This window comes from Ranitomeya imitator, chromosome 6 (assembly GCF_032444005.1).
Source record: "Ranitomeya imitator isolate aRanImi1 chromosome 6, aRanImi1.pri, whole genome shotgun sequence".
Classification (NCBI taxonomy): domain Eukaryota; kingdom Metazoa; phylum Chordata; class Amphibia; order Anura; family Dendrobatidae; genus Ranitomeya; species Ranitomeya imitator.
Window position 1 is genome coordinate 178,614,919 of NC_091287.1, and position 16,358 is coordinate 178,631,276.

At 41.6% G+C, this 16,358-nt stretch overlaps 1 protein-coding gene across 1 annotated transcript in view; it reads left to right on the forward strand.

The window, feature by feature from the left end:
* The window catches only part of GRB10 (growth factor receptor bound protein 10), a 424,392-nt gene that overhangs the window by 199,899 nt on the left and 208,135 nt on the right, over nucleotides 1-16,358 (forward strand). The gene's annotated exons all lie outside the window — the stretch shown is intronic.

The following is a 16,358-nucleotide window of genomic DNA, read 5'->3' on the forward strand; positions in this document are numbered from 1 at the left end:
AGTGAGCATGCTGTATTTGATACCCGGAACAGACTGCCTGCTCTGTGCATACGCTGCAGAGCAGGCTATCAAAGTACAAAGGAGTAATAACTGCAAGCTCACTCTTTAGTGAGCGATAACTGTTACTGCACTGCCAGGCAACAAGGAGAAAATGTAATTTTCTCCCTGTATCCACTGCTCCAGTAGACCATCCAAATATAGCGCTTTACTGGAAAAGCCCTTTACCTCTCATCAACAGTATTGTTGACTTGCTGATTGGTGGGTTGTCAGAACCAGGACAAAATTAAGCTGCAGATCAGATGCCTGACCACTATATATTCGATAGATATATCTGAGGCTGCCAGAAAAGGCAAAGCGCAGATCAGTCATGTTAGATTTCGTACTCCCTAGCCTTTTGTTTTCTAGAAATAAGCTGCCTCCAGAAATGTCTGGCAGGAGCACTGATAGATGAAACTGGAGTGCTCAGACAGCTGAGCGTTCTTGTGTATGGGAGAGATGGCTGTGTGATCAGGGTTCTTGTTTGCACTACGTAATAGGTATCCTTTATCCCTTTTCGTCATAATTTGGGGGCAATAGGCTTTTTGCAAGGGATGTTTGCCTATTTTATTTTTTTTTCTATCGTGTTGATTTTAACTTATTTACCTTTTTTTTTTGTAGGATGCCAGTGTTCATCTTCCATTGTATTTTTTTTTTGTTGACTTAACGCAAAAGCAGAGCAGACTACATATAAAATAAAATTTCAACATAAATAAGCCCAATTGGAGCATGGAGTTCTATGGATTGTGCCCTAGGCAGGTTCACAACTTTAGGTTGCATTCACACATTCATGTGAGACTTTTTAGTGCTGTTTAATTTTTGTTTCTTAGGTTAGTGCTGTCTGTAGTTTCATTGAGCCATGCACTCATCAGCTAAAAAAAAAAAGACTCTGCCTCCAATCCCTGAGACTCGGAGCAAGCCCTACTCTCATCCATTTGGTGGATCAGACTGCAGTCTAAACTGATCAGTGAGAACAAGATGAAATTAGGACGACAAACTTTAGGGTATGTGCACACGTTGCGGATTCTCTGCGGATCTGCAGTGTTTTTTGCAGTGCGTAAATGCTCCAGATCTGCAATTGATTTACAGTATAATGTAAATCAATGAGAGAAAAAAAGCTGTGCACACGTTGCGGAAATGCTGCAGATTAAAAGTAGCATGTCACTACTTTATTGCGGATCTGCAGCGTTTTTGTACCCATTCCATTATAGAAATCCGCAGGGGTAAAAACGCAGTAAATCCGCAACAAATCCACAGCAAAAACGCACAAAAAAAGCTGCATATCCCCACAAAAAACGTGACAAATCCGCAGCTGCGTTTTCTGCCAGGAGAAGCAGAATCCGCACCAGAAATTCCTAAGGCTAATCCGCAACGTGTGCACATAGACTTATAATGGAACTCTCAAATGGTGTCTTCTGTTTTAACTGATGCATTTAGGCTTTGTTCCCACACAGCCTTTTTTTATGCAGCTGTAGTCTGCTCTTCCCAGTAAAAAGCTGATCAGAACACCCATGTCAGTTTGTGCTGCTTTTTGTAGAGATTTTTGGTAGGCAGAGATTTTTGTTTATTACATGTGCTTTGTCTACAGTACAGGTTTAATGAAATTAGTTTGTCACAAAATTATTCAAAAAGCACTGAGTGTTATTGCATGGTTTTTTTGTTTTTCAAATATTTTATTAACATTTTGAAATTCTTTAACAAAGCATTTTTCAGTAGATTGTAATATGCTTCATATCTGAGGAAAATTGGGGAGGGAATAGGAAGGGAGGGGTGAGGAAGAGGTGCTGGGAGAGGAAGAGAAAAATAGGTATGTAAATACCATACCCAGAAGAAACCATAAATTTAAACCTTGAATTTTGGGCCACTGACCTAAATATGTAAAACAGATTAAATAATTGAGAGCCCCCAAAATTTTCTTTAACTGTAATTATAAACTAATATTTATCAAGTTATTTAAGTTGTCAACAGCTCCTGCAGTCTGCTGATTATTCTGTTGGTTTTGGAATTTAATGTTCCATTTGTTCCATTTTTTTATTGTATTTGTGTAAATATCCATTCGCTATTGAGAATTTAAAGTCTAATGAATTGTGTAAATTTAGATTGTCCACATTGTTAGAGAAACTCTGAACTTCTGATCTCTTCCACATAGCTGCGATTTTGTTCTTAACTATCAACAAGAGGTGAATTGTAACAAACCTTATTGAATAATGCAGTTTTTCAGTATCTATGGAAAGGAGTGCTGTTTGAGGTGTAAGGACATAGTCCCTGTTTAGAAGTGTGCCTATGTATCTGGATACTTGGTTCCACAGATTTGTAATTTTTGGGCAGGACCAAAAGATATGAAAAAAGTCTCCTTTGATTCCACATCCCCTCCAACACAAAGGCAAGGAGTTTCCTCCGAAGTGAGAAATTCTGTTTGGTGTAAGGTACCACCTTGTTAGTAGCTTATAATATGTTTTGTGTAATTGTAGGGAAATGTTAGAGGAGTAGGTGTTTTTGATTGCATCTTCCCATTGGTCCTTGCTTATATTTAGTTGTAATGATATCCCCCATTTTATCATATATTTGTTTTTTTGAAATTTGTAGTCTTTATTAAAGATATTGTATAGATACTTTGTACTCCAAAATACCTTGTGATTAGTATTTTTAATTAGTAAGTAAGTTGATTCTGTTTTGGGGGAACCTTAGAGACAAAATCTTAAAGACACTCTTAAATAATACAATAATGAATGAATTCTGATGAAGGAATGTTATATTTTTGTTTTGATTTCTGAAAAATTTAATAATTTGTTATTTGCAAGCAGATCTCCTAATTTTTTTATGCCTTTTTGTTCCCATAAGTCTGGTATTTGATGTCCGAACATTGAGGTTATTAGTGAAATTGGAATGTTTTCTCCAAATGCATGTTTATCCTTTTTTCCAGAGGGATTAGCCAATTGGTCCCATGTTTGAATGATAGCTGAAATTATTGGATGATTAGATTTATATTTGTTTAAGTTAAAGATATGTTTGAGAAGAAGGTTTTCCAAAGAAATTGATTTAAGGAGGGATGTTTCCATTTCCAGCCATACTGGGTTCTCTTTTTTATTTAACCAGTTTTGGCTTTGCTTTATTAGATTTGCATTATGATATGCCAATAGATTTGGAAGACCCAACCCCCCATTACTTTTACTTTTATAAAGAATGTCCTTGGAAATCCTCGCTTTTTTCCCATTCCAAATGAAATAGAATATTTTTTTGTGACAGTTTTTAAAGAAATCAGGAGGAAATTTCAATGGCAGAGCTCTCAAAATATATAATATTTTTGGGAGGATAATTGATTTGATTGCCAATACTTTGCCCATCCATGAGAGGCTGATTTTGCCCCATGATTGGAGATCTTTTGTTATTGTAGATAGGATATGTTCCCCATTAATATTGGCTAATGTATGTATTTTCTTTGTAAATAGGATACCCAGATATGGGATCTGGTCTTTTTCCCAAGTAAAATCTACTAGTTTTTTTTAATGAGTTAATATTTTCTACAGGTAGGTTAATTTGGAGAATTTTTGATTTGGAGTTATTTATTTTGAATAGAGAAATCAGAGAGCATTCGTCCAATATTTCTAGAAGATTTTTAATAGAATTGAGGGAATCTGTAAGAGTTAATATCATGTCGTCTGCGAATAAGCTTACTTTATATTGTTTATGTCCTATATCAATTCCCAAGATATTTTTGTTTATGCGGATTTCCGCTAGGGGCTCGATTGCCAGGGCGAATAGAAAGGGAGAGCGGGCAGCCCTGTCTTGTTCCATTGCTTATTGGAAATGCCTTTGATAGGTTATTATTAACATATATTTTTGCACTTGGGGTCGAGTAAAGGGCAAACACCGATGTCAGCCACTCCTCATTGAAGCCAAAATTTTCCATAACTATTCTCAGATATTGCCAATTAATCCCGTCAAATGCTTTTTTGGCGTCAAGCGTCAGAAAGACAGAAGGAGTATTATTAGAATTAATTTTGCTCAGTGTTAAGGAGTCTTCTCGTGGCATCAGAAGTTTGTCTTCCCTCGATAAATCCAGATTGATCAGTATTTATTATTTTTGGTAGAATTTTTTTTTAGTCTGGTGGCCAAAATTTTTGAATAGATTTTAAGATCTGTATTTATAAGTGATATTGGCCTGTAATTTATTTCATCCAGATCGCTTTGGGGTTTTGGGATCATGATTAAGATAGCTTCGAGCATTTCTTTAGGAACAAACCCAGAGTTTGAGGCCAGATTAAAAATTTTTGTCATATGGGGAGCAAGATTTTCTGAGAAGGTCATATAGTATTCATTTATTAGCCCATCGGGCCCTGGTGATTTTTGTGATTTGAGATTTTTAATTGTTTCTATAACTTTGGATACAGTAATAGTAGTTGTAAGCTTGGCTAATTCTGAAGATTCTTTTTTGGGAAGCTGTAATTTTTTGAGAAAGTACTTTATTTTTTGGGGATCTGGTTTAGATAATAAGGGATTGTCTTTTAAGTTATATAGTTTGATAAAACCTGGCAAATTTCTCCACTATATCTGTTGGATGATATTTAATTTCTCCAGAATTATTTTTTATTTTATTTATTCTGTTACGGATTCTTTCTTATTTGAGTTTGGGTAACATAAATTTTGTTGGTTTATTAGTTTCAGAATAATTTTTAAATTTAGATGCCTTGATGATTTTTTCAGTCTTCTGTAATGGCTTTATTTAGTAATTGTCTTAGACCTAGTATTTCTAATAAGTCTCTTGAGATTTAGTGTTTGAATCATCAAAGCTCTTTTCTTTTGCGCGAATTTGTTCTTGGATATTCTTTATTTCTTCCCTTTTTTGTGTTTTGTACCTGGTTGAGATTTGGATTAATTTCCCCCTTATGACCGCTTTATGAGCGTTCCAGACCACAAACGGATCGGTTTCCCCATTGTCGTTTACTTTAAAATAATGTAGTAGTGAGGTACTAATTTCTTTTTTGTAGGCTGGAATGCCCAAGAGGAAGCCGTTGCATTTCCATAAAGCTGAATTTTTAAAAGAGGGTCCAATCATCACTTCTGTAATAACTGGGGAGTGATCGGAAATTGATTTGTGCAAAATGGAAGATTTTTTTATTTTTGTTATGGCAAAAATGTCTGTAAGAAACAGGTCAATCCTAGATGAGGATTTGTGAACTGAAGTGTGTGAACTCCCTAGAGGAAGCGTTCACACACCTGAAGGTGTCGTATAACTCGTTATTAGTGATTCAGGTGTCGAGGCCATTTGAAAAGTAGCGTGTGACGGATGTAGAGTCCAGTTTGCCATTTGGGACCATATTGAAGTCACCTAGGATATATAGATCTCCTTTTTTGTGTTTTTGGATCTTCCTAATAACTTTATTAGGAAAATGTATTTGTTTCGTGTTTGGGGCATAGAAGTTCACTATTGTGCATATTGATGTATTAATTTGGCATATCAAAATGTGATATCTACCGTTTGGGTCTTTAATTTCATCCATGAACTTGAAAGGAACTGTATTTTTGATAAGTGTGATCACTCCTGCTTTCCTCCTTTTTGTCAAAGATGAAAAGCAGTGTGGGAAATTTTTGTTTGAAAATGTGGGGTGATTATCTTAACAAAATTTTGTCTCCTGTAGGCATACGACATCTGCTTGCAGCTGTTTGATCTCCTTCCATAAAATAAACCTTTTCCATGGAGTATTGAGTCCTCTAACATTGTATGACAGGAACTTCAGCAGCATGTTTAGGCCTGTTGACGATACTGTAAAAACACTATAAACAAATTCAAAAGTTTAAATACAGCAAAATTGAACAGGAATAATAACAATTTATGTTATATAACTACATAAAATTCAATCTTCAGGTCTATTTCCCAAATGGGATTGTTGACCTAGTGGGGGAAAAGTTTGTGTATAAAATACTCCGTAGTACCCCGGATTTTTTTGAGACCAATTATTGTCTGAAATTTATTTCAGAGGGGGGTAAATCAAGTTTTAGATTTGAAAAGATTCAGTCCCTCTTCCATGGAGTTGATGATCATAAATTTTTCTTTGTAGTGAAACATCAGTTTCGTTGGGAAACCCCACCTGTATTGAATATGTTTCTCCCTAAGAATGTCAGTTAAAGGTTTGAATGACTTGGGCATATCCAAGGTGTGTTTAGAGAGATCATCGAACACTTTCAGATGGTTGTAGGGTTCTGGCAAAGATCCCTTATTTTTAATATAATTTCGTATTTTCTCCTTAGTACCATAAAAATGTAATCTGAGGATAGTATCTCTAGGTTTTTCTGCTGGAATGCTTTTTGGTTTCGGTAGCCTGTGAATTCTGTCAATGCAGAGCTCAAGGCTTGTAATATTAGGTAGAGTTTTTTTGAAGATAGTTTTGACAAAATCGGGTAGCTCAGATTGTTTTACCTCCTCCGGAATTCCTCTAATTTTTAAGTTGTTACTTCGGTTTCTGTCCTCGATATCTGCCATTTTAGATCTAAGGTCATTAATTTCCTTTTTTAGGATAGTATTTTGGTTAGTTAAAGAATCTGGTTTTTGTTCCAATTCAATTATTTTGGATTCATTTAGTTCCAATTTTTGGGTAATACCTCTGCACACTTCTTCAAATGAAGAGTTGTGCTTTGCAAAACCAGTGTTTAGCTTATCGATTAGTGATATAATTTTTTTTAAAAATTCTTCCTCATGACTTGTTTTTGACAGTTTTTGTTCAGTCTGGGCGGTCGCTTTTATTTTTGCTGTCAGATTCCTGTGTCTCATCTGGCGCACTTCTTTTTGTTGAAACAGATGTGTCCATCATCGGTGTCCAAGGTTGGTTGACAGCAGTTGAGGAAGTGTTTTTACTTTTTGTATCTGTTTGTTTTTGTGTTATTAGATCGTTGTGCAGCTGCATTTTTTCCCTTCCCCCCCATGAAGGCACACCTGAGAGAGGGGATCCGCCCAGCCAGGACAGGAAACCCTACTGAAAATAAAAGGGCGGTACCTCTCGGTCGCTTCAGTTGGGTTTCCTGTCCTGACAGGGACCCTTGTGCTGAACACGGCGGTTTCACTTACCCAGGTCCCGTCCCGGCGTGGAAGAACAGGCAGCGCCTGTGCGTCGGAGATCGGGTCCTGGAGGCACCGTCCGCGGGTCCTCCGGGTCTCTGCGTCCGAGCGGGCGTTGGGCAGCATGGTCAGAGGGCCCGGTTCCCTTCCATGGCTGCCACGCCGCCCTCCCCTCTCTGCCGGCGTCCAGGTGCAGTGGCCGCTTCCGGGTCGCTCGGCTGACGTCACGCGCAAGGCACGCTGGGAATGGGCGTGCCCGCGTGACGTCGAGGGCGGGCGCCGGATCCAAGATGGCGGCGCCCATGAAGAAAACGTCGGCCGGTGAGAGGGAACCCCGGCGGCGCGGCAGAGTGGGAGGGGTCATTTGGGCACCGAAGGAGGCGGGGAGTGCAGTGGTCCCCTCATAAAAGGGGGTTGGACCACAGAAGACGCGCTCATGTCCAAAAACTTCACCATGGAAGTAGGACAGCAGGAGCAGCAGCAGCCGCCTTCGCAGCAGCAGCAAATGGAGCTCTCACCAGATGCCTTGCCGAGCCACCAGCATACCAGGAGCAGCCGCTCAAGTGGTAGAAACAGCAGTCGTCCTGTCCGGCAAGATTCGTCGGCGTCCAGGAGGGACGCTTCACGTGCATCTGTCCAGCCTCCAAAATCGGCACCCTTGATTGTCGGTGGTGGTGAGTGATCTACGTGAATGTCACCCTTATGGTAACAGGGTCCATTTTTGTCTGTTTTGATCACTAGGGGTCCAGGAAAGCTGGTGTTAAAACAAAGAACCGAGAGTGTGCCCTTTGTAAAAACCCGCTTGCAGTTCAGTGGCAGAAGGATCTCTGTGCTGACTGCATTAATAAAACTATACAAGAAGAGACCCCTAATTTTGCCACTAGCCTAAAAGCCATAATACAGGCTGAAATAAAAGACTCCTTGAAATTGGCCCTTAGCGAACCAAGAAGGAGAAGCCGTAAGGCGTCCACAGAGTCAGATGCCTCTCGGAGACGGGAGTCATAAAACATCCCGGTCTCCCTCTACCTCCTCGGCCTCTGTCCAGTCTTCAGATTCCTCCTCGGACAGTGATTCAGGAGGTCGTCCATGTTTCCCAACTGAGGACGTAGATAAATTGGTTAAAGCAGTTAGATCTGCAATGGGGCTTAAAGAGGAGAAGACACCTAGGTCACTAGAAGATGTCATGTTTGGTGGCCTAGAAGAGAAAAGGAAACGCACGTTTCCGGTTAATGCAAAAATAAAAGCGTTAATTGAGAGAGTGGAAAAAGCCTGAAAAAATGGGTTCTTTGCCCTCTTCATCCAAAAGGAGATATCCTTTTGAGGATAAAGACTCTGAGTCCTGGGAGAAGATCGCTAAGATTGACGGGGCAGTAGCCAAATGTTTAAAAAGATCATCCCTTCCGTTAGAAGACTCTGGTGTTCTCAAAGACCCGCTTGACAAAAAAGCAGATAGTTTTCTGAGACACATCTGGGAAGCCTCAGCGGGGGGCCTAAAGCCGGCAATTGCTGGAACATGTACGGCCCGTGCTCTAATAGTCTGGCTACAACAGATAGAGGATCAGTTAAGAAACAAAGTACCCAGAACTGACATCCTTGAAAATATATCTTTAGTGCAAGGAGCAGCAGCTTTTTTGGCAGACTCTTCTGCGGATTCCGCAAGACTAACGGCAAGAGCAGCGGGCTTGTCCAACGCGGCAAGAAGAGCCCTTTGGCTCAAAGGTTGCCCGGGGGATTTGCCATCTAAACACAAGCTGTGTTCTATTCATGTGACGGCCAACTTCTCTTCAGGAAAAAACTTGAAGACATCCTGGAACACGCATGAGATAAAAAGGTTTTTCCCAACATCCCTAAAGATTCTAAAAAACCTTTTTTTCGGAGGAGAAGATATAATAGAGGTCGCCCCCCAGGGGAGAGAAAAAATTGGGACTTTAGAGATAAGAGAGGATCGGGCTATATGTTTAAAGGGCCCTCCACATCGGCAAAAAAATCCCCCCAATGACATTACGCCAGAAGTGGGAGGAAGACTCTCCCTCTTCTTTCCGGCCTGGGTAAGTATCTCCCCCAGTATCTGGGTCATGAACATCATCAAAAACGGCCTAAAAATAAAATTCGTCTGTCCACCCAGACAAAACTTTATAATAACTCCCCGACGGAAGTCCCAGCAGGAACAATCTGCCCTAGAAACCGAGATCTTGGGACTTATCCACAAAAAGGTTCTTCAGGAAGTCCCGGTTCAGGAAGAGGGAGACGGGTTTTACTCCCCCCTCTTCTTGACCCAAAAGCCGGATGGTTCTTGGAGAACTATTATAAATCTAAGGAAGCTCAACCAATCTATAGAGAACTACACTTTCAAGATGGAGTCTATAAACATGACCATAAAACTTCTCTTCCAACACTGCTTCATGGCAGTAATAGACTTAAAGGATGCATACTACCATATACCAATACATCAGGAATATCGGAAATACTTGAGTAGCTCTCTATATTCAGAATCAGGTAGAGCATTATCAATATACAGCCCTTCCATTCGGCCTGTCTACAGCCCCCAGAGTTTTCACCAAAGTGATGGTGGAAGTAATGTCATACCTCCGGTCCCGGGATATAGTAATTGTCCCATATCTGGACGATTTCCTGGTAATAGGGAGGTCAGAGTCCCACTGCACTCATCAAGTTTCAGTGGTAACATCAACTCTAATGGAGCTGGGTTGGATAATAAACATCCCTAAATCCAGACTACTGCCAGTAAAAATACAGTCCTTCCTGGGGTTAATACTGGACTCCGAGCGTCAGCTCTGCCTCCTTCCACAAAACAAAGTGGACAAGATAATAAACCTGGCCAGTACAGCAATACGTCAACCCGCAATGACTCTCAGAAAGGCGATGTCCCTTCTAGGCTCGTTAACATCGTGTATTCCGGCAGTAGAATGGGCACAATTCCACCTAAGACAACTACAGTGGGAAGTTCTCTCAGCTCAAAGACTATTAAGAGGGCATTTAGAAGGAAATCTGTCTCCCTGGGCGTAAGGGATTCCCTAGTTTGGTGGACTGTAGAACACCACCTGACAATGGGGGTCCGGTGGAAAAATCCGGTCAAAGACATCATCATGACCGACGCAAGCGGTACAGGTTGGGGAGCTCATCTGAGGTCTCACTCTGTACAAGGTACCTGGTCCATACGAGAAAAAAACTATGGGTCAAACGAAAAAGAGCTATGGGCAGTGGAGAAAGCCCTAAGACATTTTCTCCCTTTACTCCAGGGTCGCCATACTCGAATCCTGACAGACAATCGAGTAGTGGTGGCGTATGTCAATCATCGGGGGGGACGAGGTCCAAAGGCCTCATGAATGCATCAAAACTACTCTTCCAATTAGCAGAACAACACCTGTTATCTCTGTCGGCACTACACATCAGGGGCATAGAAAACACTCAAGCAGACTTCCTGAGTCGCAGAGGCTTAAGACAGGGGGAATGGTCCTTAAACCCCCAGATATTTCAACAAATAACAAATAGTCCAAGCCTGGGGCTCACCAGAAATAGACTCCTTTGCCAACTCACACAACAAAAAAGTCAGAAAATTCTGCTCCTTGAATCCAAGAGAACATCCCTTCGCAGTAGATGCCCTACTAATACCTTGGAAGTTTTCTCTGGCCTACGCATTCCCCCCGATAGTGATGATCCCAGCTGTGATCCGGAAGATCAGAGAGGATCAGGCAAAAATTATCCTCATAGCTCCATTTTGGCCAAGGAGACCATGATTCTCCCTTCTAAGGCAGATGTCGGTAACAGATCCATGGATTTTGCCAGAAATTCCGGACCTACTAACCCAGGGCCCAGTAACCCACTCTCAGGTGAAGGGCTTCCATCTGGCAGCCTGGAATTTGAGAGGGCGTTACTAAGTCGCCAAGGATTCTCACCAGGTTTAATCTCCACCCTGTTGAAAAGCAGAAAACCCATAACTTCTAGAATCTATGGTAGGACATGGAAAAAATTTCTTGACTTCCTGGGTGAACCATTGGGGGAGGTGGCTCCAGTGGGTCCTATCCTGGAATTTCTGCAAGCAGGATTACATCTTGGGTTAGCAACCAGCACCCTTAAAGTTCAGGTTTCAGCCTTGGGGGCACTATATAACTGTAATCTTGCCTCAAATAGATGGGTTTCACGATTTATAAAATCTTGCAGTAGATCTCGGCCGGTCGTTATCCCAAAAATCCCTTCTTGGGATCTAAATTTGGTCTTAGAAGCTCTAACTAAACACCCTTTTGAGCCCTTACAGGAGTTATCACCTAAGTTACTTACCCTTTAAAACAGTGATTTGCAAGCCCTGTCAATATCCCCTCCTTATACTCAGGTTTTTGATGACAGGATCGTTCTAAGACCAGACCTGGCTAATCTCCCCAAGGTGGTTCAAAAGTTCCATAGGAGTCAAGAGATTACCTTACCATCTTTCTGTAGTAATCCTAGAAATCCAGGGGAACAAAAGTTCCACATGCTAGATGTGAGAAGATCTATGTTACAATACATATCTATGACTAGTCAGTGGAGGAAAGACCAAACCCTATTCATAGCCTTTCAGGGTAGCAAAAGAGGGTGTGGGGTAGCTAAAAGTACTATTGCTAGATGGATTAGGGAGGCCATTAGTTTATCCTACTCTGCGGGTGGCACTCCGGTTCCTGAAGGCATCAAGGCTCACTCTACCAGAGCCGTGGCTACCTCCTGGGCGGAAAAGGCTGAGGTATCAATTGATCAAATTTGCAAGGCTGCTACCTGGTCCTCACCCTCAACTTTTTTCAAGCACTACCGGCTAGACCTTTCCTCCTCTGCTGACCTAACCTTTGGTAGAAGGGTACTCCAAGCGGTGGTTCCTCCCTAAGGTTTCATTCTACAAAAGTCTCTCAGGTGTGCCGTCATGGGGAAGGGAAAACACCAAGGTTACTTACTGGTAGCCGGTTTTTCCGGAACCCATGACGGCACCCGTATATTCCCCCCCTTTATCACCCTTTCGGTGTGCACTATTGTTTTGGGTGCTTTTTTAGTTAATATGATGTGGTGTTGGATTGCCATGTGTACTAACCAGCGGGGCCTCTCATGCTCTGAAAACCAACTGAAGCGACCGAGAGGTACCGCTCTTTTATTTTCAGTAGGGTTTCCTGTCCTGGCTGGGCGGATCCCCTCTCTCAGGTGTGCCGTCATGGGTTCCGGAAAAAACGGCTACCAGTAAGTAACCTTGGTGTTTTTGTGGGGTCATTTTGGTACTACTTGATTGTGTTTGTTTTATTTCTTTTGTGGTCATCCCCTTTTTGAGGGGATCTAGATTTATTTGGGCTTAACAGGTTAGGAATATCCACATATGATCTAGAGGTGGATTTTTTGGATTCAGATCTTTGATCCATTTGGGTAAGATCTATTAGTTATATAAATAGTAGTTGCCCCTTTAAATGTTATTCACGTGGCTTTGGCTCAGACACTAATAGGAGAGAGTTTCTAGTATGAAAGAATTGTTCCACAGGTTAATCCGCTGCTCCATCTCTCAGCCTTAGTATAGGAAGGCTATTAATAATAAAACTGTTCCACAGCGCTGCTTCCCACTTTATTGTGATCAACTGCCCGCTATTTCTTAAAGATAGTCTCTTTAAGAGATATTATTTTAGTTTTAATTAGCACGTTGGTAATACAACTCTGAGATAATTTATTGTTCAATATTCAAACCCTTAAACTCTATTGCTGATAGAGGAAATAGCTGTAACATCTCTTATTGCAGTTTTTAAAAAAAAGCTATTTTCCCAGTAGTCTCTGGTATCCGATATTGTAATGAGGCTTAACCCCTTCAAGACCCAGCCTATTTTGACCTTAAAGACCTTGCCGTTTTTTGCAATTCTGACCAGTGTCCCTTTATGAGGTAATAACTCAGGAACGCTTCAACGGATCCTAGCTGTTCTGAGATTGTTTTTTCATGACATATTGGGCTTCATGTTAGTGGTAAATTTAGGTCAATAAATTCTGCATTTATTTGTGATAAACACGGAAATTTGGCGAAAATTTTGAAAATTTCGCAATTTTCACATTTTGAATTTTTATTCTGTTAAACCAGAGAGATATGTGACACAAAATAGTTAATAAATAACATTTCCCACATGTTTACTTTACATCAGCACAATTTTGGAAACAAAATTTTTTTTTGTTAGGAAGTTATAAGGGTTAAAATTCGACCAGCGATTTGTCATTTTTACAACGAAATTTACAAAACCATTTTTTTTAGGGACCACCTCACATTTGAAGTCAGTTTGAGGGGTCTATATGGCTGAAAATACCCAAAAGTGACACTATTCTAAAAACTGCACCCCTCAAGGTACTCAAAACCACATTCAAGAAGTTTATTAACCCTTCAGGTGCTTCACAGAAGCAGAAGCAACATGGAAGGAAAAAATGAACATTTAACTTTTTAGTCACAAAAATTATCTTTTAGCAACAATTTTTTTATTTTCCCAATGGTAAAAGGAGAAACTGAACCACGAAAGTTGTTGTCCAATTTGTCCTGAGTACGCTGATACCTCATATGTGGGGGTAAACCACTGTTTTGGCGCACGGCAGGGCTTGGAAGGGAAGGAGCGCCATTTGACTTTTTGAATCAAAAATTGGCTCCACTCTTTAGCGGACACCATGTCACGTTTGGAGAGCCCCCGTGTGCCTAAAAATTGGAGCTCCCCCACAAGTGACCCCATTTTGGAAACTAGACGCCCCAAGGAACTTATCTAGATGCATAGTGAGCACTTTGAACCCCCAGGTGCTTCACAAATTGATCCGTAAAAATGAAAAAGTACTTTTTTTTTCGCAAAAAAATTCTTTTAGCCTCAATTTTTTCATTTTCACATGGGCAACAGGATAAAATGGATCCTAAAATGTGTTGGGCAATTTCTCCTGAGTACACCAATACCTCACATGTGGAGGTAAACCACTGTTTGGGCACATGGTAAGGCTCGGAAGGGAAGGAGCGCCATTTGACTTTTTGAATGAAAAATTATTTCCATCGTTAGCGGACACCATGTCGCGTTTGGAGAGCCCCTGTGTGCCTAAACATTGGAGCTCCCCCACAAGTGACCCCATTTTGGAAACTAGACCCCCCAAGGAACTTATCTAGATGCATATTGAGCACTTTAAACCCCCAGGTGCTTCACAGAAGTTTATAACGCAGAGCCATGAAAATAAAAAATAATTTTTCTTTCCTCAAAAATGATTTTTTAGCCTGGAATTTCCTATTTTGCCAAGGATAATAGGAGAAATTGGACCCCAAATATTGTTGTCCTGTTTGTCCTGAGTACGCTGATACCCCATATGTGGGGGTAAACCACTGTTTGGGCGCACGGCAGGGCTCGGAAGGGATGGCACGCCATTTGGCTTTTTAAATGGAAAATTAGCTCCAATCATTAGCGGACACCATGTCACGTTTGGAGAGCCCCTGTGTGCCTAAACATTGGAGATCCCCCAGAAATGACACCATTTTAGAAACTAGACCCCCAAAGGAACTAATCTAGATGTGTGGTGAGGACTTTGAACCCCCAAGTGCTTCACAGAAGTTTATAACGCAGAGCCATGAAAATAAAAAAAAAAAATTATTTTCTCAAAAATGATCTTTTAGCCTGCAATTTTTTATTTTCCCAAGGGTAACAGGAGAAATTTGACCCCAAAAGTTGTTGTCCAGTTTCTCCTGAGTACGCTGATACCCCATATGTGGGGGTAAATCACTGTTTGGGCACATGCCGGGGCTCGGAAGTGAAGTAGTGACGTTTTGAAATGCAGACTTTGATGGAATGCTCTGTGGGCGTCACGTTGCATTTGCAGAGCCCCTGATGTGGCTTAACAGTAGAAACCCCCCACAAGTGACCCCATTTTGGAAACTAGACCCCCAAAGGAACTTATCTAGATGTGTGGTGAGCACTTTGAACCCCCAAGTGCTTCATAGAAGTTTATAATGCAGAGCCGTGAAAATAATAAATACGTTTTCTTTCCTCAAAAATTATGTTTTAGCAAGCATTTTTTTAGATTCACAAGGGTAACAGGAGAAATTGGACCCCAGTAATTGTTGCGCAGTTTGTCCTGAGTATGCTGGTACCCCATATGTGTGGGTAAACCACTGTTTGGGCACACGTCAGGGCTCGGAAGTGAGGGAGCACCATTTGACTTTTTGAATACGAGATTGGCTGGAATCAATGGTGGCGCCATGTTGCGTTTGGAGACCCCTGATGTGCCTAAACAGTGGAAACCCCTCAATTCTAACTCCAACACTAACCCCAACACACCCCTAACCCTAATCCCAACTGTAGCCATAACCCTAATCACAACCCTAACCCCAACACACCCCTAACCACAACACTAACCCCAACACACCCCTAACCCTAACCACAACCCTAATTCCAACCCTAACCCTAAGGCTATGTGCCCACGTTGCGGATTCGTGTGAGATATTTCCGCACCATTTTTGAAAAATCTGCGGGTAAAAGGCACTGCGTTTTACCTGCGGATTTTCCGCGGATTTCCAGTGTTTTTTATGCGGATTTCACCTGCGGATTCCTATTGAGTAACAGGTGTAAAACGCTGCGGAATCCGCACAAAGAATTGACATGCTGCGGAAAATACAGCGCAGCGTTTCCGCGCGGTATTTTCCGCACCATGGGCACAGCGGATTTGGTTTTTCATATGTTTACATGGTACTGTAAACCTGATGGAACACTGCTGCGAATCCGCAGCCAAATCCGCACCGTGTGCACATGGCCTAATTCTAAAGGTATGTGCACACGCTGCGGAAAACGCTGCGGATCCGCAGCAGTTTCCCATGAGTGTACAGTTCAATGTAAACCTATGGGAAACAAAGATCGCTGTGCACATGCTGCGGAAAAACTGCACGGAAACGCAGCGGTTTACATTCCGCAGCATGTCACTTCTTTGTGCGGATTCCGCAGCGGTTTTACAACTGCTCCAATAGAAAATCGCAATTGTAAAACCGCAGTGAAATGCGCAGAAAAAAACGCGGTAAATCCGCCATAAATCCGCAGCGGTTTAGCACTGCGGATTTATCAAATCCGCAGCGGAAAAATCCGCAGAGGACCAGAATACGTGTGCACATTCCTAACCCTAACCCTAGCCCTAACCCTAGCCCTACCCCTACCCCTAACCCTACCCCTAGCCCTACCCCTAACCCTACCCCTAGCCCTAACCTTAACCCTAACCCTAACCCTACCCCTAACCCTAACCCTATTCTAACATTAGTGGAAAA